Raw genomic sequence first — 22124 nt, forward strand, 5'->3', positions numbered from 1 at the left:
TAGGCCCCTCCCTCCCAAAGCATATATAAGTATGCTGGGAGATACTCTCCGACTAAGGGAGCTACCTGGAAAAGACACTCTCTAGCCTGCTGAGCTTCCTGCAGGCTGTACAGTGTGCTGAAGGTTTCTAGCCTTTTGTCACTCACGCTGGGGTGGGCTTTGCTGATGCAGCTGCCTCTGAGTCACTTATGTTCCTGTAAGTAACCCTTTACCCACACTCCTGTAAGTAACCCCTCACCCAGACTGTAAGTAACCCCAGTAAAACTCATTTGGCTCACCCAGTTGGATTTAGTGCTAATCCTTGCTTCCATCTGTTGTAGATTTTCTGCTTGTGGTGGTTGGGGATAGACCTTTCTTTGCAGCTCTCCAGGAATTGTACCATACAACACTAGTACATTTAGACCTAAATGTCCCTTTATGAGGTGCTTTTTAACTTACTTCAATTGGATTCTCTATAACCTCTATGGCCATCTCATGACGCTCTGTTATCCTTCACAGTTTAAGGCACTGGGTGGATGCCTAACACTCCAGGGTTCACCAGATTTCTAAGTTCTCAAAGCTGGTTAGGTCTTTGCCCCAGGCTGGTGATAATGTAGCCTTGGAGAGACAGTACAAACAAGTAACCATAAAGCTTGGTTTCTAGTGTGGAGTGTTGATGTGATGGGACCTTTACCAGGTGGGACCTACTGGCAAGTAACTGGGTTGTGAAGCCTCCACTCTCAGGAATAGGTTACTTCTATCTCTCTAGACAAGTTTGTTATACAAACTCACACCTTGACCCTTTCTGCTCATGGCAACTTTCCACCTCCCTAACATATTGTGATGTAGTTTGGAGGCCTCCTGCGGGATGCTGGTATTATGTGCTCTTTGGAACTTTCAGTAGGTGGACTCATGAGCTAAATGAACCTCTTTATTTTGTAAGTTATCTAGACTTAGGCATTTTATCACAGCAACCAACACAAAAGAGCCAAGACAATGGCCTTGATATGTTATGTCAACTCATGGGAGGGGAAAGAAAGGGACTTTGCAAGGGTGGCTGAGGTGACTCTATGAGGAAGAAGTGAGAACATTCAGATAAACAAAGGTTAGACCAAGCACTTTGGGGTGGGAGAAGGGAAAAGGAAGGGAAAGAGGAAGCAGGAAATAGGATGGCCCTAGGTTGAATTCTAATGGCGGAAGTTCTGTTGCCCATGTGAAAAGTATGGGTGAGGGTAGAGAGGTGGACAGGGTCCTGTGTGTCCTTTCATGCCAGGTCTGGTTCCTGCACTGAGAGTGTCATGAGGACATACACCCTCTACATCTCCACCAGCACCGAACACTAGTTCCTAGCAGCTCTGCCCAGAATGGTTGTTGAATAAACACTCACGTGTTGAATGGCTCCACTCCTGTTGCTACTAATGAGATTAACTAGACCTCCCCCTCCTCCCTGGCTTTCAGGGCCTCCCTGTTTCCTGGTCATGTCAAAGAGAGCTTTGAGCTCAGCGTTGGCTGTAGGACCACCAATTTTGATGTAGGTTAGCCTGTGTTCCATGCACAACTCACTGACGTGTGTCTCTCTACATCTCTCAGGCGACCGTTGCCTCCACAATAAAAACTGCCCCCTTTAATTTTCAGTCACAGCCCTCGGAATCTTCTAGAAGCTCACTAATAATTTCTACAAAAGGCTCTTCCTGAGTCAGAACGGCTGTGTTTGTACTCCCTCCCCAGCGCTGCCAGCTGCCAGCAGCCTGGCTGGAGCTCTGCACAGGCCCTCCTTCTAGAGACTGACAAGAACGATGTGTGCATTTTTTTTTTTTTTTATTTCTTACATGCAATGGGATGTCTAGACAGGTCCATCTTTTCTGCATTTGATGTGGAATCTTTGCTAGGCACAGGGGACTCTAGAATCTAAAACAGCTTCAGCCGATGAGACCCCGCCAGAGAGGTCTGTGTCACAATGAGATCTTTATGCTGACGGGGTCTTTAATAACCCTGGGCCAGTCCAGCTTTTTTTTTTTTCCTCCCACATGAAATTAATTTATTGGCTGTATGGCTCAGACGTCATTTGGCTCTCGCTTCTGCTCACACGCCCTAGCCTCTTTTGGAAAAAGACATATTCTTCTTAAGAATGAGTGTCTTGTAATTAATTTGACTCTGTGGTTCCATCAGCTTCCATGAGGGTTGAGAAACTACCTCAGAGTCCCATATTCTTGTATGTGCCGTGGATGTGTGACATGGGACTTGAGAAAGGCTGGAAAGCTTGTGTGTGCATGTGTGTGTGTGTGTGTGTTTGTATGTGTGTGAATGCATGTGTATGGGTGTGCATGCGCGTGTGTTGAGCGTGTGCATGTGTGTTAACATTGACCCAGAAAAACACGGCTGGGAAAGAACCCTAAAGTTCCCACTGTTTTTGTGATTACCCAGATTGAACATCTAGCCAAGAGGAGGAGCCAAGAGACAGGTGCCCAGATTTGAACCCCTGTTCTGCCCTGTACCCATGTGACTTTGAATGTGTTAGTTTGTCGCTCTACAGCCTCTGTTTTCTTGCTTGCAAATGGGAGTCATAAAAATGCCATGGGCGGATGAAATAGGTCCATCTGTGTGCGACCCTGGCAGCAGCGCCTGGCAAGTGGTAGGCACTCTATAAATGTCAGCTGATGGGGTCATGGTGACCTCCCGTGGCTGTTCTCCTTGTGATGGGCTAATTGCCTTGTTTGGGGAGGAGGCCCTCCCGGTGCCCCATTCCGTTTGATTTAAAGGAGGCTACAGTTGATATTTACTTATGTTCCATCTGGCTCCCATACAAGTCCCCACAGGAGTCTCAGGACTGTGCCAACCAGACCCTCAATGAGTTTCCCACCAGCCTGTGTGGTCTGGCCTTCCTCCACGTGCCCACCATCCCTGCCTGCTTTGGAACCAGCCTTGTTTGTGTGTATGCGTACTCTTGCCTACCCGAAGTGTACATACCATGAATCTACACTCTCCCACTCTACCTTAATGTGGCCTGCTCCGGAAAAGACATCCCTTGGAAGACAGGGATGGTAAGCTACTATGTCTTCTAGAACCTTTTAGACCAGGAGGACCAGGCAGGGGCTTCTCCATGTCTGTTAAATGGAATAAGCTCTCCTTGTGTTATAGTTTGGATCTGAAACCTCTCCTTCCAGAGTACACATACTGAAGGCTTGGGGTCTTTGGGAGGTGATGGATCAAGGGCTCTGACCTCATCAGTGGGTTAATTTATGATGGGTTCATTGCCTATAGGACATGGAGAGCTGGTGAGAGGCCAGGAGGAGGAACCAGGCCACTAGGGGTGGGGGTGGGGTAGAGGTGAGGGTGGGGGTAGAGTGGGGTATTCTTGAAGGAGATATTATAAGTATTTCTGGGGCTGGTACAATGTACTAGACAAGAAAAAAAAGTATAAAACTTAATATATATGTGGTAAAATTATTTTTTTTTTTACTTAAAAACACAATAATTTCATTCTTAGAGAATGTCACACCTGCATAAAATGTGTTTTGATCAAATTCACTTCCCCTTCTCCTCTAGCTCCTCCCAACTCCACTTCATCCATTCCCCCCTGCCCCATTCAGTTTAGTGTCCTCTTCTTAAATTTTTATTTACTTATTTTTATAATCCACAAAGTTCAATTTGTGCTGCCCAAATATTTGTGTGTGTAGGGTCATCCGCTGAAGCATGGTCAGCCTACCAGGGTTGCATCTCTAAAGAATACAGACCCTCCCTCTCTCCAAAGCCATCAACTGTAAATAGCTCCCTAGGTTGGGGTGTGTCTTAGGTAGGGTTTCATTGCTGTGAAGAGACACCATGACCAAGGCAACTCTTATAAAGGCAAACATTTAACTGAGGCTAGCTTACAGAGGTTTAGTCCATTATCTTCATGGTGGGAAGCATGGCAGCATCCAGGCAGACGTGGTGCTAGAGGAGCCAAGAATTCTACATCTTGGTCTTCAGAAAGTCAGGAGGAGGTTCTCTTTCACACTGGGTGGAGCTTGAGCACTAGGAACCCTCAAAGCCCACCTCCTAATAGTGCCACTTCCCATGGGCCAGATATATTTGAGCCAGCACAGGGTGGAAGCTCATGAGACCCTCTCCTCTCCACTGTAGGAAGTTAACCTGGCTGACACTGTGCAGGCGACTGCAGCTGCAGTGAGCTTGTGTAAGCAGTCGTCTTGTCAAGTCCAGAAGACACTTTTTGCTAAGGTTCTCCCTAACCTCTGGCTCTTATAGGCTTTCAGTGCCCTCCCCCATGACAGTGCCTGAGCCTTTGGGGAGGGCTGAGCCCTTCCCTGACATTCTCTGTGCCTTGATCAGTTGGAGGGAATGCTTGCACCCTGCCCCTCCCTTCTGATTCTATGTGCCGTGGGTGGGGACAGCTCTGTTCTACCCTCTGCTTTGTGATATTCAGTCTCACTACAAGACCCAGTGTCAATGGGGCCACATGACCATGTCTCGAAACCTCAAAAACCACGACTCAACATAAACATTTCCTTCCGAGTGTTGATTCTCTTAGGTCTTTCGTCACAGTGTTAGAGAAAAGACTAACATATTTTATCATCTTGAATTGAATGTAAAATGTTTTTTTGAGACACTTCTTACTATTTAAAATGCTGGTTGGTTTGGAACCATCCTGAACTGCACAGTAAGACTGTCTTGACGGCCCAACCCCTAAAATAAGACCAATTAACAAACCAATAAGGAACCTCTTCAATTACTTTTTAAGTTCATCTGTATTAAAAGCCACCCATTTCACTAGACACCTCTACAGATGTGGACAAACATGAAGTTTCATCTAACCACAGTCATAGTTAAGACATCCATACAGTATGGATTCACCTATCACAAATGCTACTAAAGTCCTTTGTCATCAAGCCCTTCCCACATCGTTTCCTCTGATAACTGCTGACATGTTCTGGTCCACGGTTTTGCTGTCCTGTATTTGGTATTTAGTTTAGCATCTGACATTTTCCATTTAGCACCATATATTTCTAATTCACTCACATAGTGTATGTCAGTACTCTGTCCTTTTTCATTGCTGAATAGTACTCCATGTGTAGATGCCTTACAGTCTGTTTTTTTATTGGCTCCTTGAAAATTATTCAGTTTGTTTGCATTTTATGGTAATGAAGTATAAATTTATTCCAAAATATCTGGACTCAGGGTTTCAATGAGAACATCAAATTTCATTTTTGAGCACTGTAGGGAGAAAGATACTTCAGGAGTCCAGGGAAGGCATACTACCCAGCCATTGTACTGTTTCCCCAAACAGCTGTACTATCTTGACCCAACAGTGTGTGCACATCCCAGTTGCCTTGTCGCCTCACCAGCGTTTGCTATTTTGCATTTTATTTCCGTATTTTAGTCAATGCAATAGGGATAGAGTGACATCTCACCGTGGGCTTAGTATCTATTGATACTGCACACCACTTACATATGTTTTATTTGTTATTTGTCCGTGCTGGCGAAGTATGTGTTAGGAGTTTCCTTGACTTTTTATTAGGTTGTTTATTTTCTCATTGCTGGGTTTTGAGAATTCTTTATAACAATCTGGATTCAAGTCTTTCGTCAAATATGTGACTTGCAAATATTTTCTTACAAGCTGTGGCTTGTCCTTTAATTTGCCGAACGTTGTCCCTGGTAGAGCAGACGTTTTTAATTCTGACGGAGGCCAAGTCTTCATTCTTGTACAGATCGGGCTGGTGGCGCAGCCCCAGCAGTTTTTAATTTCATTTTAATTCTCCTCAGACTGCGGGCAGTGTTAGGGTGTGGCCTCCAGGCGGTGGCTTTGTGGGGAGCTGGCTTCTGTTCCTTGGCCCTCCCTTGGTACAGCCCCTCCCATATGCTGTGCCTTCCTGTCTGCTTGGCCACTTCCTCCTGGGGTCTTCTCCTTCTGGAAGCCTCACTGCCTTTTACAACCCCAAGTATGGCTGTGTTAGACACCTCTTTACAGCTGTTAATAGACATCTGACAGTCACTATTTAAACAGCATTTAGTTTTAACTTATGGACGTTTCAATCCACCACAGTGAAGAGGGCATGGGCGATCAACTTCATCCACATGACTGGCACCAGTTGGGCCAAGCATCAGAACACAAACCTGGGTGGCACATTTTAGATCGAAACCATCACGTGTCGGGACGTTCCATTCTGTGGGCTGCTCTAAGTTTTGAGTATCATAAAACAAAGCAGGAATTATCTCTGTGTCATGAAAAAAAAGTGTGTGTGTGTGTGTGTGTGTGGGGGGTTGAATGTACTTTAACATCTGGATACTGGTAGGTCCCACAGACCTGGGAAGTCTCTTCCTCTTTGATCTCTGACTTCTGCCTAACCCTACCCCCACCCCGTTTGTATCACTTGAATGGAAGAGTGGTCTCCAGATGCCTCAGGGTGCAGAATATGCAAGGGGCAGGTCAGGACTCTGGCTGCAGGGAGAATTAAGGCCCTGGAGTAGATCTGGAGTCTTCTTCCTCCCAACAATGGATCTGAAAGTGAAACCCAAAGTCCCGGTCTAGCATCCTGGATGGAAGCAGAGGGAGAGCTGATGTTAGTCTACCAAGTGCTAGGGCTTAGAGCCTAGGCTCTGCAGGGGTTTTCTCTCCTACCCAGGTAAACTGGCTGTTGCTTACCAATGTTAAAAATGTCAGCTTTCTCCGTCAGCGCTGACCATGAGTCAGATCCCTGTGAATAATAAAATAGGCACTTTGCTCCAGGTGGCAAGAGGCAAAATTTGGACTCCCACCATTCTTGGGAAGCACAAAGAACCTCTTCCATTGTGTGGCCCGGCTCGCCACCCCCACACCTACACAGGATTCTTAGGGAGAACGGTTTGCTGCAGACCTTTAAGCATGCTTACTTCACTTGAAGCCATCTCCCCCCCCACCCCCCCCCCCGCACCCCCGCTCCCTGCCCGCCATCCAAGTCTCAATGCAGCTGCGTGTAGTGGCTAGTGACCTTCTGCTGTGACTACCCTCCCTTGGGCCCTGGAATTGATTTTCTTCCTTGTGGCATGTAAAGATTCAAAGTTTGCCCCTTGCTCCCTATCCCGAGAGACCACCTACATTAGCAGCTTTGTTGGGGACAGGGCGACAAATGCTGGTCATCCTTGTGGGAGAGGTAAGGGGGTGTGTGTCCCTGGAGCATCTCCCAGTTTCTGAGCGGTGTCTGTGTCCCAGGGTAGCTGTTAGGTTCTGGGGACTCAGCGGAGCTGGCTTGGCCTTCAGCGGCTCCTTTGCTGACCTGGTTGTAATTCAGGAATCAGCGACTCTCTGCCTTATCTTTCAGCATCTGAGTTGGTCTTTAGAGATAGATCTCTTGTAGCCTCCATTACTGTGAGTGAAGAGAAGGACAAATTCTAGCTGAGCTAGTCTCTGTGTCTCCGGTAGTGCCCCCTTGGATAGGTGCCTCCTGACTTTAGCCACCAAAGTCCTTCCTAACACCTCTTTCTCACAGACCCTGGCCCTGCTGATTGCCCAGTGTTATGGAGGCCTGTGTCTCTCTGCTTCCCTGCTAGTTCTAGCCCTGCCTTGTCTTAAAGGACCCATGACAGTTCTAGTTGCCAGAGGACATGGGAGCGGGGGGAGTGAGCTTTACTTCATTGCAGCTTCCGTTCTTCCCAGAACACCCAGGAGCACAGGCTACCACCATTCCCTCCCATCTGAGACACTCAGTTCTTTGCCCTTTTGTGGCAGCTATGGTGATGCTTATAGAGAATACATCAGGTCCCATGTCACTGGCTGCCCACTTCAAACAACTCAAATACTCTAAAGTCCCTTACCCATCTGTGTGCCAGGGGCGTGGATGACAGCCTTGGGGTCCTTGCTGCTTTTTATGCCTTAACAATGCCCTCCAAACCTAGCCCGCTTGAAATTCCCCTGAATTCCCCTTCCTGGTGGCTCTGTGTTCCTGTTCATCTTAACTGCTTTAGCCTTAAGGTCTAGCACATGCTGGGTGGGCCCCCTCCCTTGGCCCCATGGGACAGGAGTTTATGAATTGGCTCAGGCACCTCATGTTTGCCAGGTGCCGTGCTCAAGGGAGGCAGGGAAACTCGGGGACCCTTTCCTTTCTGGGGCTTCCACACCGGCACCAGGGCACAGACAATAAGCAAGGCTGTCAAGCAATGGGACAGGGTGTGGCTGTGGGACCTTCGTGGAGAAGCAGTACATTGATAGTATGGCCCTCTGAGAGGGGCTGATGAACTACAAAGAGTCCAGCCCCTCGAAGATAGGAGAGAAGGGTGCTCCAGGCATGCGCAACTGAACAGGCGAGGTCAGGCCACATGTGATGTGTTTCTAGGGCCTTCAGGGCATAGGCGAGGCACCACATTTCTTAGGCAGAGGGGATTGCCTCCACACAGGCTTTCTCCCATACACCCGGATGACTTTCAGTTACCATCCAGAAATATAACAGATGGGACTTGGAAGATCCCTGTGCAGTAAAGTGCTTGCCGTACAAACATGGACACTGAACCCATATACAAGCTCAGGAATGGTGGCATATAGATGAAGCAGAGATAGGTGGATCTCTTGGTCTTGCTGGCTGGCCAGCCTAGCTGAGAGCACATGTTCCGGGCCAATGAAAAGACTGTGCCTAAACAAGCAAGTAACCAACCAAAACCAAGGTAGAGGGCATGTGAAGAATGATAGCTTTACCCCTTGGCTTCCATATGCACATGCATGATAAATAATAACAATAACAATAATAACAATAATAATACTCTTAGAAACATGACATTGCCTAAATTGACCCTTCATGTGTATAATCATGCCAGAAGGAAAGATTACTATACCAAAAAGGAAGCCCACCTAATGGCTGATAGCATGAACTACACTCATGCAGCCAAGTTCATCCCCATGTGCTGGTGAGCCGGAGCTGTGAAGAAGAATTATAGCTGCCCATCTTGAGCCCTAGACCGTGTAGATCACCCAGGCTTTGATGCTCCTCGTAGCCAGATGTGTCAGATGCGTTCATCCAGAGCTGATGGAAGAACACTTCTAGATTATTCTTAATTCCCAAGTGCTTCATTCATGTTAAACCACAGATAAATAAATCGCCATGAAAAGCTTTCAGTGGGAAAACCATTTTGGCATACAATTTTTAAGGCTCCCATTTAAAGGGTTCCCTTAGTTGAAAAATCAGTAAAATGTCAAATTATCATAAATCAAGATAATCTAGTAAAAACTTTAATTTCTTTTCATCTTTAAAAAATCAGGGCATGATCAGGGATAACACACCTGTTATCCTAGAACTCAGGAGGCAGGGCCAGGAGGATCAGGAGTTGAGTGAATGCTAGCCTGGGATACAGAGTGCAGGCTTATCCTAAACAAACAAACAAACAAACAAACAAACAAAGTGTTGGTGTATTTGTTATAGCTCAGTGGTAGAGCTCCTGTCTAGAATCCCCCAGTGAGGGGTTGGGGGTGTGGTTCAGTGGTAGAGCCTTTGCCTAGAATCACTCAGTGAGGGGCTGCGGGTGTGGCTCAGTGGTAGAGCACTCGAGACATACTCCCAGCTCAAGAGCAATATAAAATCTTGATGTGTCAGTGTGATTTGTTTGAGACATATTGTAGTTGTTCACAATTATATTTGTGATCGTCTAACCTTATCTGAATAGAAGTCTAAAAGTGTGCTAGCTCTGTGAAAGTCTCTCTAGTCTTTCATAGTTTGTGAATGATTAGCAATTGAAAATAATGAATTTCAATCTTAAAGACACTATTAAAATTCCATAAATCATGTATGAACTAAAATTCATACCAATCAAACAAAAAGGTAACACCACCGAGTTTGCTCTGTTTTAAAATTTAAACACAAATGAACTTTCAAGTGCCCACTTCAGGTGACAGAGTTGAAGTGACAGAAGCTCAGGTAATTTGTCTTGGCTGTCACGGGGCTCTCCTTGTTTGCTCTAGCTCTCCTGTTTAAATGCAGAGCTGTGCTGTTCAGCGCACTTAGAGGCAGCAACTGTGCCTCTGTCAGTACTCAGCAATTTCAAGTTTCTCCAACTCACTGTTAAAACATCGAGTCCGTGTGTCTGGAGAACCTCTCCCTACCTGGGAGATACTTTCAGTAGTTTCTGTGTAGGAATCAATATGTATGAAAATTTAAAGGGAAATGGGCTAAGTTGAAGCTTGGGGATATGCTATCAAAATCCTAACTGGTGGTGACAAATTGGTTCGGATTGAGACTAATAGCAAATGCCTTCTCTGACTTCAGTAAGGAGCGTATACTATTATCATTTTTTATGGTGTGACTGTTTTCCTGCCTCTATGGTGCCTGTGAAGGCCAAGAGAGGGTGATGGATCCTCTGAAACCATAGCTGCGGGTGGTTATGAACCACCATGTGGTGGTCAAGCCGTGGTCTTCTTTGAGAGCATTCAGTGCACTTCACTGCTGAACCATCTCTCCAGCCCCAAGAAGAAACATTTGTAATTGCTGATATGATTAGGAGTGTCAGACACGTGGCTACATAAACCCACTCTAGGCACTGTGATTCTTACTGTCTATAGCTGGTAGGGTTGCTTCCTTTCACTGTCAGAGCAGGAAGGTGGAGCAGAGTGGTAAGGAGCTGACAGGAACCAAACCCAGAAGGGCGCTGCAGACCACGGTATGTAGTAAGGGTGTGGGTTTGGCTTAAGCTCACATTGCACTCTCATGGATCAAGAAAGGGAGGCCTTCCTACCGAGGAACATAGCTTCGGGTCTGTGAAATTCCAAAATAACGGCTGTCTTTTCTCCCAGAGAACAATCAACTTGGGCAAAGCAGGCAGCATGTCTCATGCACCTTGGTGGTTAAGGTTTGGTTGCGAGGCAGCCGGCAAAACATACTGAAGGCTTGGTCTCCAGCCGGTGGAACTCATGGGAACCAGTTTGATCCCGAGGACTCCGAACTGAGTGGTGGATTAATCCATGGATGGAGTCGTGATTTGATTCCATTATTTAGAGGCAGTGAGAAGTAGGAGCTGGTCCTGACTGGACAGTGCTGATATTTTAGTTAGGGTTTCCATTGCTGAGAAGAGACACCATGACCACGGCAGCTCTTATAAAGGCAAACATTTAACTGGGGCTGGCTTACAGTTTCAGAGGCTTAGTCCATTATCATCATGGCAGGAAGCATGGCAGCATGCAGGCAGACATGGTGCTGGAGGAGCCTAAATTTCTACATCCTGATTCAAAGGCAGCCAAGAGAAGACTATCTCCCAGTCAGCTGGGAGAGGGTCTCAGAGCACCCCCCACCCACCCACAGTGACACACTTCCTTGAACAAGTCCACACCTAATCCAAAGAGGCCACGCCTCCCGATGGTGCCACCCCCTGGGCCACGTATATTCAAACCACCACAGTTGATAACTGGGGTTGGGGGATAACCCCTGTAGGGCTCATCTTGTGCTGGTCTCTTCTCTTTCCTGATTGCTATGAGCCGAACAGCTCTGCTCTACCGCACTCCCTCCACCATCATTACGTTCCAGGTCATCACAGCCTAGAAGGAATGGAGCCAGTTTAACCCGGGTGTCCATGCTACAGAATCTTTCTCAAAACCAAATCTTTCCTTTCTAAAGTTTCCATCCTCGGGGATTTTTATCACAACGACCAACACGGTTTCAAGTCCATTGTCTTCGTTTCTTTTACTGTGGTTGTGATAAAATACCCTGCCGAAAGCAAGTTGGGGGAGGAAGGATTTATTTTGCCTTCAGGGAAAGCATGGCAGATCGCGTGCATCCACATTCAGGAAGCAGAGAGCAGCAGGCAATGGACATGAGTGTTTAGCTCACTTCCTTCATCCTAGGCAGTCCATGACCTCTGGCCCAGGGAATCGTCATACCCACAATCTTCCCACTTCAACAAACACAGTCCACAAAATCCTCTGTAGGCAAACCCAGGGGCCCATCTCCCAGATGATTCTAGATTCTGTCAAATTGACCACTGGCACTAAGCACTGGACCCGGTGTTTTCCCCTGTGCTTCTGGGAGACTGACTAAACATCTGGATGATCAGCAGACCATACAGATACATAAGGAAAACCCCTATAATTCATAATTTACAGGAACTGGTCCAGGAAGTGAACCAGTTGTCTCCAGGGATGAGTGCAAATTCAGGAACCAGGTTAGAAAAACTGAACAATAGCAGTGTGACAGGGAACCAGGCTTAACTAGTAACTGGAAGTGTTCATAATTAGGCTTCTGTTTTCAATGTAGGCCCTTTGGAGAATGTCAAGTACCTACTGTTAAGCAACCATCCAGGGCACCTAATGTGGATTAGCAAGCCCACGGCCTCTTTGGACCAATAGGGCACACAGAAGCCTGCCTGCCTTTCTTTTCCCTCCCTCCCTCCCTTCCTCCCTCCCTTCCTCCCTCCCTCCCTCCCTCCTTTCCTTCCTTCCTTCCTTCCTTCCTTCCTTCCTTCCTTCCTTCCTTCCTCCCTCCCTCCCTCCCTCCCTCCCTCCCTCCCTTCTTTCCTTCCCTCCTTCCTTCTTTCTTCTATTACAAAAGCTTTTCATCCTTTTGTTTACCTTTGAGCGGCTACCTAACCCAGGAGGTAGAGAGGACTCCCTCAGCCCAGCGGCTCTGTATAAAGAGCCTTAGCTTGTGTCCTGGTTGGGGAGAGCCTTAGCCTGTATGTGTTCTGGCTGGGGAGTGCCTTGGCCTGTGTTCTGGCTGGGGAGAGCCTTAGTCTATGTTCTGGCTGGAGAGAGCCTTAGCCTGTGTTCTGGTTGGGGAGAGCCTTACCCTGTGTGTGTTCTGGCTGGGGTGGTCTTCATTTCATGGCCAGTCTTGACTCACATTCCAAATGAGTGAATGAATGAATTACAACTCTGGTGTTGGAAATAGGAGTCATGGCAGTGCTAAAGTGGAGGAGGGGAACGCTGTAGATGCAGGCTACAGGAGGCGTACATCCTTTCAAGTGTCTGTCTATTCAGCCAGCAACTTTCTTTGCATGTTCAGTGCTGTATAGACACATGATTCTGCTATACAAAAATGTTTCTGTGGTGGCTACATCTTCAGTTAATAGCATAGCCTGTAAAAAATGTATTTTTAAATTCACTTTACATCCCAACACTGCCCCCTCCCAGTCACCCCCTCTTACAATCCCTCCCACATCTTCCTCCCCTTCTCCTTTGAGAGGATGGAGCCCCCACCCCCACCCCGAGTATCTCTCCACCCTGGAACATCAACTCTCTGCAGGGCTAGGTGCATCCTTTCCCACTAAGGCCAGACTTGGCAGCCCAGCCAGAAGAACCTATCCCATAGACAGGCAACAGCTTTCAGGAAAGTCACCAATCCAATTGTCTGTTCAACCCACGTGAAGAACAAGCTGCATATATGCTACATATGCATGGGGGGTGGTGGTCCAGTTTGTGTATGTTCTTTGGCTGGTGGTTCAGTCTCTGAGAGCCCCAAGGATCCAGGTTAGTTGACTGTGTTAGTCTTCCAGTGGAGTTCCTATCCCCTTGGGGGCCCTTAATCTTTCTTGGAACTCTTCTTTAAGAGTCCAGAGTGCCATCCAAGGTTTGGCTGTGGGTGTCAGCATCTGTCTGAGTCAGTTGCTGGGTGGAGCCTCTCAGAGGACAGCCATGCTGGACTCCTGTCTACAAACACAACAAAGTATCATTAACAGTGTCTGGGATTGGCTTTTGCCTATGGGATGGGTCTCAATTTGGACCTGTTATTGCCTGGCTTTTCCCTCAGTCTCTGCTCCATCCCCTGACCCTGTTCTTGTAGACAGGATACATTTTGGGGTCAAAGGTTTTGTGGGTGGGCTGGTGTCCCTATCACTCCACTGGGGTTCCTGCCTGGCTACATGAGGTGGCCTCTTCAGGTTCCATATTGCCAATGCTGTGAGTCACAGCTAAGGTCATCTCATTTATTTAAAAAAATTAAAGCAAATGTGTGTGTTTTTGCATGTAAGTGCAGTGTCTGAGGAGGCCAGAAGAGGACTCATTCCAGGGATATGGGAGATGGGAACTAAAAGCTAGGTTCTCTGGAAGAGCATCAAGGCGTTCTTAACCTCTGAGCCACCTCTCCAGCCCCTAGAACAGCCTTTAAAGCTGCAGTTTTAAGTGTGTGCCTGTTATTCAGGTGGCTGGCTGGCTGGCTGGCTGGCTGGCTACCTGCCTGCCTGCCTGCCTGCCTGCCTTCCTTCCTGCCTGCCTGCCTGCCTGCCTGCCTACCTACCTACCTATCTATCTATCGATCTAGCTATCAATCTATGCTTGGTTCTAATTTTGAGCCTTATATTCCAAGTCAGTTTGGATTGTCTTTTCAGCTTTTTTTCTTATGTTTCCAAATTGCTTTCTGAAAGAACTATAGACATTTGCTAGTGTATTGCACATGGGCGAGGATCATTCAGTTCCCCCTTTTTACCAACTGCTTTGTTTCCAGCTCTTTCTGCTTGTTGCCTTGAGTTATATTTCTCAGGCAGCTAATGATGCACAAAGACTTGTGATATGCTCTCTGTTTGTTTTCTGAATTCTTCTTATATACATTGGTTATTTACTTTTTCATATCTATTTCCCCCCCTGGGCCAGTTCCACAGCTTTAATGCTATAGTTCTGCAATTTACTTTAGTAGATGATATGTTATGTCTCTCTTATAATTCTCATTTTTCAGAAAATTTCTGTGTATTTTCCTCTACAAGGATCTTGACCAAACTTATGTCATAAAATAATTGATAAATACTACCCACATAGTATTATCAGATCACAACACACCTGCCTTTAAGTCTGTGTCTTCTTCAATTAATTAATCTTTAATTTATTCTTTCAAATTAAGTAATATTAGTTTTTGATGCTTGGAATCCAATCAAGAACATGTTATACAAGTGCTTTACCACTGAGCCATACCAAAACTGGGGTTTCTAGGCAGGTGCTTCACCACTGAGCCATGTCCATAGGCCCTCACTGGGGGATTCTAGGCAGGGGCTCTACCACTGAGCCACACCCAAGCCCCTCACTGGGGGATTCTAGGCAGGGGCTCTACCACTGAGCCACACCCAAGCCCCTCACTGGGGGATTCTATGCAGAGGCTCTACCACTGAGCTGCACACTCACCTCCTCACTGGGGGATTGTAGGCAGGTGTTGTATCACTGATCCATGACCACAGCCCTTTGCTAGACAATTCTGGATGTCTTCGTGGTACTCTTGCTGTGATCAGACATCATGATCAACATGACTTATAGAAGAGTCTATTTGGGGCTTACAGTTTCAGAGGTTAGAGTCCCTGGCCATCATGGCAGAGAATAAGGCAGCAGGCAGGCAGGCATGGTACTGGAGCAGTAGCTGAGAGTTCCCATATTGAGATACAACCACTGTGTAGCCATGAGTGACCTTGAACTCATTTGTAAGCTAGGCTTGTCTCTAACTCACAGATGCTTCTGCCTAGGATCAGTGTGCTACTATGTCCAGTTCTTCCTATTCTCCTAATTCTTTTACTTCTTTCCCTTGATGAGACTTGATTGTTTTAATATTTTAAATTTGAGAAATACATTCTTAAATTTATTTGCAAATTCAACTTTTAAAAATATTTTTTGAGACGAGATCATGCTATGCTCAGTCTGTCTTTAACCCTAGATCCATTAAACACTGGGAATATAGGAGTGTATCACCATGCCCAGTAGTAATTCAAATCTTAAAGGCTTAAATTTTTATTTTCAAATTTTGTTTGTTTTGTTATCACTTCACAATTTGATTAGTCTTGGGAATATTTTGAGGAATTCCCATCCCATTATCCTTTACTAACTGTTTAAATTTGTCTCATTTCTTTTCTATGTGTATATAGCCATGATTAGTCTATATATAAATATGTAATTAGTATACTAATTATACTAATGTTAATAATTACCATATGTATGCTAATAATTGGTGAATATTAGTATGCACACTAATACTTCTTCTAACCATTTGAGAATAAGCAGGGACAATTCCCCTTCTAGCCCATTATCCACATTTCATTCTGCTGGTTATCCAAATATTGTCCTTTAGGACAATAGTGATCTTTGCTCCTGCAGTATATGGTCCAGGCCCAGGTACTGCACTGAAGTGACTGGTCTTTGAAGCCTCCTCAGCCTTTCTTGCCCTTCTATCTTGGAGAGCACAGGCCACTTTCTCTCATTTGAGGCTATGTCTCAAAGCTTATGTATATAGAGCTGGTTTCTACTCTGTTGGCAGGAAGGATTTGTAAACAAGACTGTGCCTCTCTCAGTGTATGCAGTTAGCACTGGGGTTGCTTTGCTCCAACATTGGTTTTCTTTTCTTTGATTATTTGGTTACAATCATGTCAACCTATTTCTTTCCTCTCCTTTGTAATCAATAGCTAATTTGTGGGGAGATAGTTTTATGCTATATAAATTCTTTATGCTTCATCAATATTCACTCATTAGTTTTATTATATGCTGATGATTTTCTAACTCCATCCTTCATTCTATATTAATTATTATTATACTTACAGGTTTTTTTTCTTTAATTAAAAATAGTACATTAATCTATAGCCCTATGACATCATGGAGTTTAGTCCATTACAATCTTTACATAAAAATATTTTGACATTTAAATTGGTTAGAATTTGACAATGGGGATCCTTTCAAACTAGTTTTTGTCTACTTTGGCATGTCTTCATGAATCTTTCTTGTGTTCTGGCACAGAAAGATGTTCCTTTCAGGTTCATTTGATACTTTCTTTGCCTCAGCTTAGAATACTCCAAACAGTCTTACCTAGATAAACCAATCAAACAACTAACCAATGAGCTGAGCAGCCAAATAACCAAACAACCAAACAATCAAACAAATCAAACAACTATCAGTGAGCCAACTAACCAACCATCCAGTCAAACAAACAAACAAACAAACAAACAAACAAACCAACCAACAAACCACAAAACAACCTTCCAACCAACCAACCAACCAACCATCCAATCAATCAATCAATCAATCAATCAATCAATCAATCAAAAAAAACCTAATCAACAAACCGTCAACTAACCTTCCAACCAACTATCCATCCAAGCAACTAACCAGCCCATCCTTCAAACAACTAACCAAATAAGCGAAGCAAACAAGAAAGCAACTAGCAAATAAACCAACTAATCAACTAAAACTCAACTAGTCAATCACTCAAGCAAACAAACAACTAATCAACCAACCAACCAACCAACCAACCAACCAACCAACCAACCATCCATCCATCCATCCAACCAACCAACCAACTAATCAGTCAACCAACCAGCCAGTCAGCCAACCAACCAACCCATCAATCAACCAACCAACCAACCAACCAACCAACCAACCAACCAACCAACCAGTCAGCCAGCTAGCCAGCCAGCCAGGCAGGCATAAAACAAAACCTGATCCTTAGTTGGTCTTGTATTTTCGCAGTTTTCCTTCTTATAATTGGTAGTGGGTTAGAATTGTGAACGTATCTTCTCTAAGTTGTATGACTGAACATTTGTTTAGTTCAAATTTTGACAATGAGAATGGGGGAAGGAAACAATTAAAAATGTATTCTCTTGCACTGGAGTAGAGTACAAAAGAACAGTTTAAATCGTGTTTTTTAATGTCTACATCTGTGGGTTCATCTACCCTTCTACCCACTCACCCATCTGTCTACCCACTAATCCACCCACCCACTCATCCATCTATTTCTATATCTACCTATATGTTCCATCTCACGTGGAAATATTGAAATAAATATGCCTGTGCACTGTGAATACACATTTTCATATTTCTCAGGAGTGTCTGTCAAGAGAACCTAGAAGAGATGACATACCAGTGGGAATGAACACATCTTGTGCTATGATTGTGATTTTTAATTATTCATCACAATTAAATTTTTAAAAAGTTGATTCTTCTTTTGTGCATATGAAAATTCTCTAAGTGCTAATATAGAGTTTACAGCTGCATTCCGTATGCCTCATTGTCCAACAGAACTTCTGCAATGACAAAAATCTGTTGTGTCTGGAGTGGCATTGACTAGATTCATAAACACAGCCAGTGAGACTCAAAACCAGATTTTCCAGTTTATTTAACTACAACCAGTCACATTAACTACTTATGGTTAGTGGCTACCATATCAGACTTTTGGGTAAAGTTTTGTGATATATATTTATAAATATGAGTGTTCTAGTTTATTAATGATATTGTCAAATGTCCAGTATGGATATTGAGTGTATTGTTTTGCATGTTTTATATTGTAATATGTACATATATTCAGGCTTACTGATACTATTGGTCAAATTCATTTTGCTCAAATATTATATTGGGCCTTTTAGTAGAACATATTTTATATATCTACATGTATATAATATATACATATATATCATCAAATTTCACAATAACATTGAATGGATCCTTTCAATTTTGCTCTCTGTACCCGGTACAGTTTGAGAGGAAGAGACTCACATTGACCATTGTCTACCTTGTTAAATATTCATTTTTCTCCTCTCACATTTATTTTTGTTTGTGTTTGTCTGGCAAGTGTATGCTCATCACTTTCCCTGGCACAGAGGAAGACCTTAATATTTATTTGCTGTATGAATAAATGTATGAATGCATTTTCTCAACTTTTCAGAACATTTTGTTGTAGGTGTGCTTCTTTACAAGATCAAAAATCTGCACTTTGTGTTTGACCCAAACCAAATCTTCCCATGGAGGCATTTAGCACATTTCCATTCCATGCTCAGTCCCTCTAAAGGTTTTGTTCTGTCTGTGAGAAAGTAAAGTCTACCCTGTCTTGCTGTCTTCCAGGTCAAAATTTTGTGCCCAGGAATCTCTTCCACCATAAAGACTTCTTTCATGTTCCCCAAGAAAGATTCAATTTTCCTGTTTTGTTATTTTCTTTGATGGTACTGGGGATTAAACCTAGGGCCACCTGCATTCTAGGTAAGTATAGTGCTTCTCCACGATCTTTTTAAAAATAATATCTTTATTAATTCTTTGAGAATGCCATACAATGTATTTGATTACATTCCCTCCCTTCCCAATTCCTCCCAGATCCATCTCCATCTACCCAACCTTATGTTCTTCTTTTCTTTTAAACTTTTAAGGTCTGATCTCTGTTGGCCAAATCCACTTAGGGGTGGGACCTGCCCAAAATGCAGCCCACTTACCAGGTGTTACACCCTTAAAGAAAACAGAGTCTCCCTTTCCTTGGAGCTATCAAATGTGGACTACTCTTCATCTGGGGGTGGGGTTTCCTGCCCACTATCCGGGCTCTGTGCTTGGAGTTTGGCTTGAGCTTGGGTGGCATATGCGCATGATGTCATAATTGCTATGCATTCACGTTCACACGTGTAACTGCCCTGCTGTGTCCAGGACACAGGTTCCTTGTAATCACCCACAACCTCTGGCTCACTGTTCTTTTTTAAAAAAAATTATTTCATTAGCTTGTTACTTTAATTATACACAGTTATATATACAGTGTGATAACTATACCCACCCACCCCTATACACACACACACACACACACACACACACACACACACACACACACACACACACAAACACATACACACACAGAGTAACTGAATCAGGGCAAGGCTTCCATATCTTTAAATGTTAAATTTTAGTAACATGTAATAATTGTATATATTTATGAGATGCATATTTTCGTGACTAGAAGAACTTGAAGGCTCCAGACCCAGACTCATGATAAGGAGACAGAAATGTCACTCACCTTGATCTCAGCTGTATACATTGCACACCTACACTCAAATAGCTACTCCTGGTGATAGTTAATGCAGAGTCAGACCTTGTCAAGATACTGTGAGTAAGTGACTGAGAAGTGCTCAGCCTTAAGTGGGCATTTCCATTATTTCTCCCCCCAAGGTCCAGGGAACATCACAGAAGAGCAGCAGACGGAATTTAAGAACTGGAGGAAGGTGGAGACCTGCTGTAAAATGTTGCCATCCAGATATGACCTTGGTGTTGTAGCCATGAGCATAGAGCCACTGAGGGTACTTGCCCAAGACTGAGCTCTCCAAGTACCCATCATGGATTGAATAGGTGCCCATGAGTAATTGTCCCTTAGTATTCCCAGGGGATTGCTTCTAAGATCACATACAAATCTGTAGATACTCTTAGGGAACAGCATTGTATTGATATTTAACACCCACACTCCCTCCTTACACATTAGAATCATCTTTTAATTACTTTAGCCACTCAGCACAGCACCCACATGCCACTTCTTTGTGTAGACTCAGCACAGCACCCACAGGTTCACTTATAGATTCAGAGGTTCAGTCTAGTATCATCAAGGTGTGAGTATGGCCGCATCCAGGCAGACATGGTGCAGGAGAAGCCAAGAGTTTTACATCTTCATCTGAAGGCTGCTAGCAGAATACGGACTTCCAGGCAGCTAGGATGAGGGTCTTAAAGCCCACACTCACAGTGACTCACCTGCCCCAACAGGGCCACACCTTCTAATAGTGCCACTTTCTTGGCCGAGCATAGACAAACCATCACAGACTACTATAGTTACATCATTCCTCCTTTCTTCTCTCGCATCCAATTCCTCCAGTGTTTCCATGCTCCTGCTCAAATTTATGCTCTCTCTCTCCATATATATACGTATATATGTGTGTGTGTGTGTTTGCATGTGTGTCTGTGTACACACATATAAATATATACACATATTCACACATGTATGCATATGTGTACATATGTATATGCATATATATGTATTTATAGGCTCAATGGAATACAACATTCAATAGGATATATACGGATATATACACATCTAATGGGATACATATGGATATATATATATATATATATATATATATATATATATATACATGGATACACACATATACATATATTTGTATATCCCATTGTGTCTCTTTGGTGTTACTCCTATGTATGTTATTTCAGGGCTGATCATTCTATATTAGATAACCAATTGGGGAGTGACTTTCAAAAGAACCCTCTTTTATGCAGCAGACAGAGACCATTATAAAAATCTAAAACTTGTCAAAGTACAGAGAACAACTGACCTTAGGCTGCCCAGCCCCCACTGATATATCTACAACACATCTCCTGTACATAAGGTTCAGGGTCCTTGTTGAACTGTGGGCAGGAAGACTGTGAGAGACAGAGGATCAGTCAGACACCTGTGTGAGACGGTGTCTTCTGTCTATGACAGGGATGCTGCACCCATGACATTGCAACAACATGGCTGCCTAACAAAGACCTGAACACTGACAACGGCGGTTGACACATCAATGTGTGTGTGTGATTCTCATAGGGCCCCCCCTAGCTGAAACACTACAGGCAATTAATGACTGCTTAGAGACGAAGTCATTTTAAAAATTATTTTTCTGTTGCAATTGAAGACACACAGAGAAAACACATGAGCAGGCAGTTTGAATTATATCCAAACCATGAAACCACTCTCATTTCCCTGTGTGACCCCAACAAGTTACAGGAAGTGTCAGAGGAAGCATTAAAGTGCCATTATGTAAATTTACATTGAAAATAAAACCCAGACTCATGAAAAACTGATTCTAGAGAAGAGTTAAATCTTTTTTTAAAAAAATGACTCCTAGATAATCAACAGCTTTAGATGTGCTGAAATGTGCATTGTCAAACAGCCAATCAGAGACTTGTCTGTTTGTGGCCACAACCAGAGACAAAATACTTTGGGAACAGTTGCATCGATGGGAAATCATCCCCAAACAACAATGGAATGTTATTGAAATTGGCCCTTGCCAAGACTGACTGATATACCTTTCCATGGACGGATTGGGAGATAGAAATTTTAGGAACTCAATGTAGTGAGAGTTTTGGTTTCTTAAAAACAAAAACAAAAACGAAAACAAAAACAAAACATTTATAGTTGTGAATATGTTTTTTTAATTCCCAGGTGTGGGATAAGAGCCACTTCACAGTAGGTGCTTATGATTTGCCTCGTGCACTAGCAGGGGTGTGACCATAGCCAGTGGCAGATAGCTTAATTCTGGGGACTCTGGAGAAGGTATAAATGGGAGAGCCCTCAGAGGGCCTGGGAAGGGTGCTGCCCCTTGCTGCTCCCCTGCTGCCCCCTGCTGCTTCCCCTGCTGCCCCCTGCTGCTCCCCCTGCTGCTCCCCCTGCTGCCCCCTGCTGCTCCCCCTGCTGCTCCCCCTGCTGTTCCCTCTGCTGCTCCCCCTGCTGCTC

Source organism: Mus musculus, chromosome 7, assembly GCF_000001635.26.
Source record: "Mus musculus strain C57BL/6J chromosome 7, GRCm38.p6 C57BL/6J".
Classification (NCBI taxonomy): domain Eukaryota; kingdom Metazoa; phylum Chordata; class Mammalia; order Rodentia; family Muridae; genus Mus; species Mus musculus.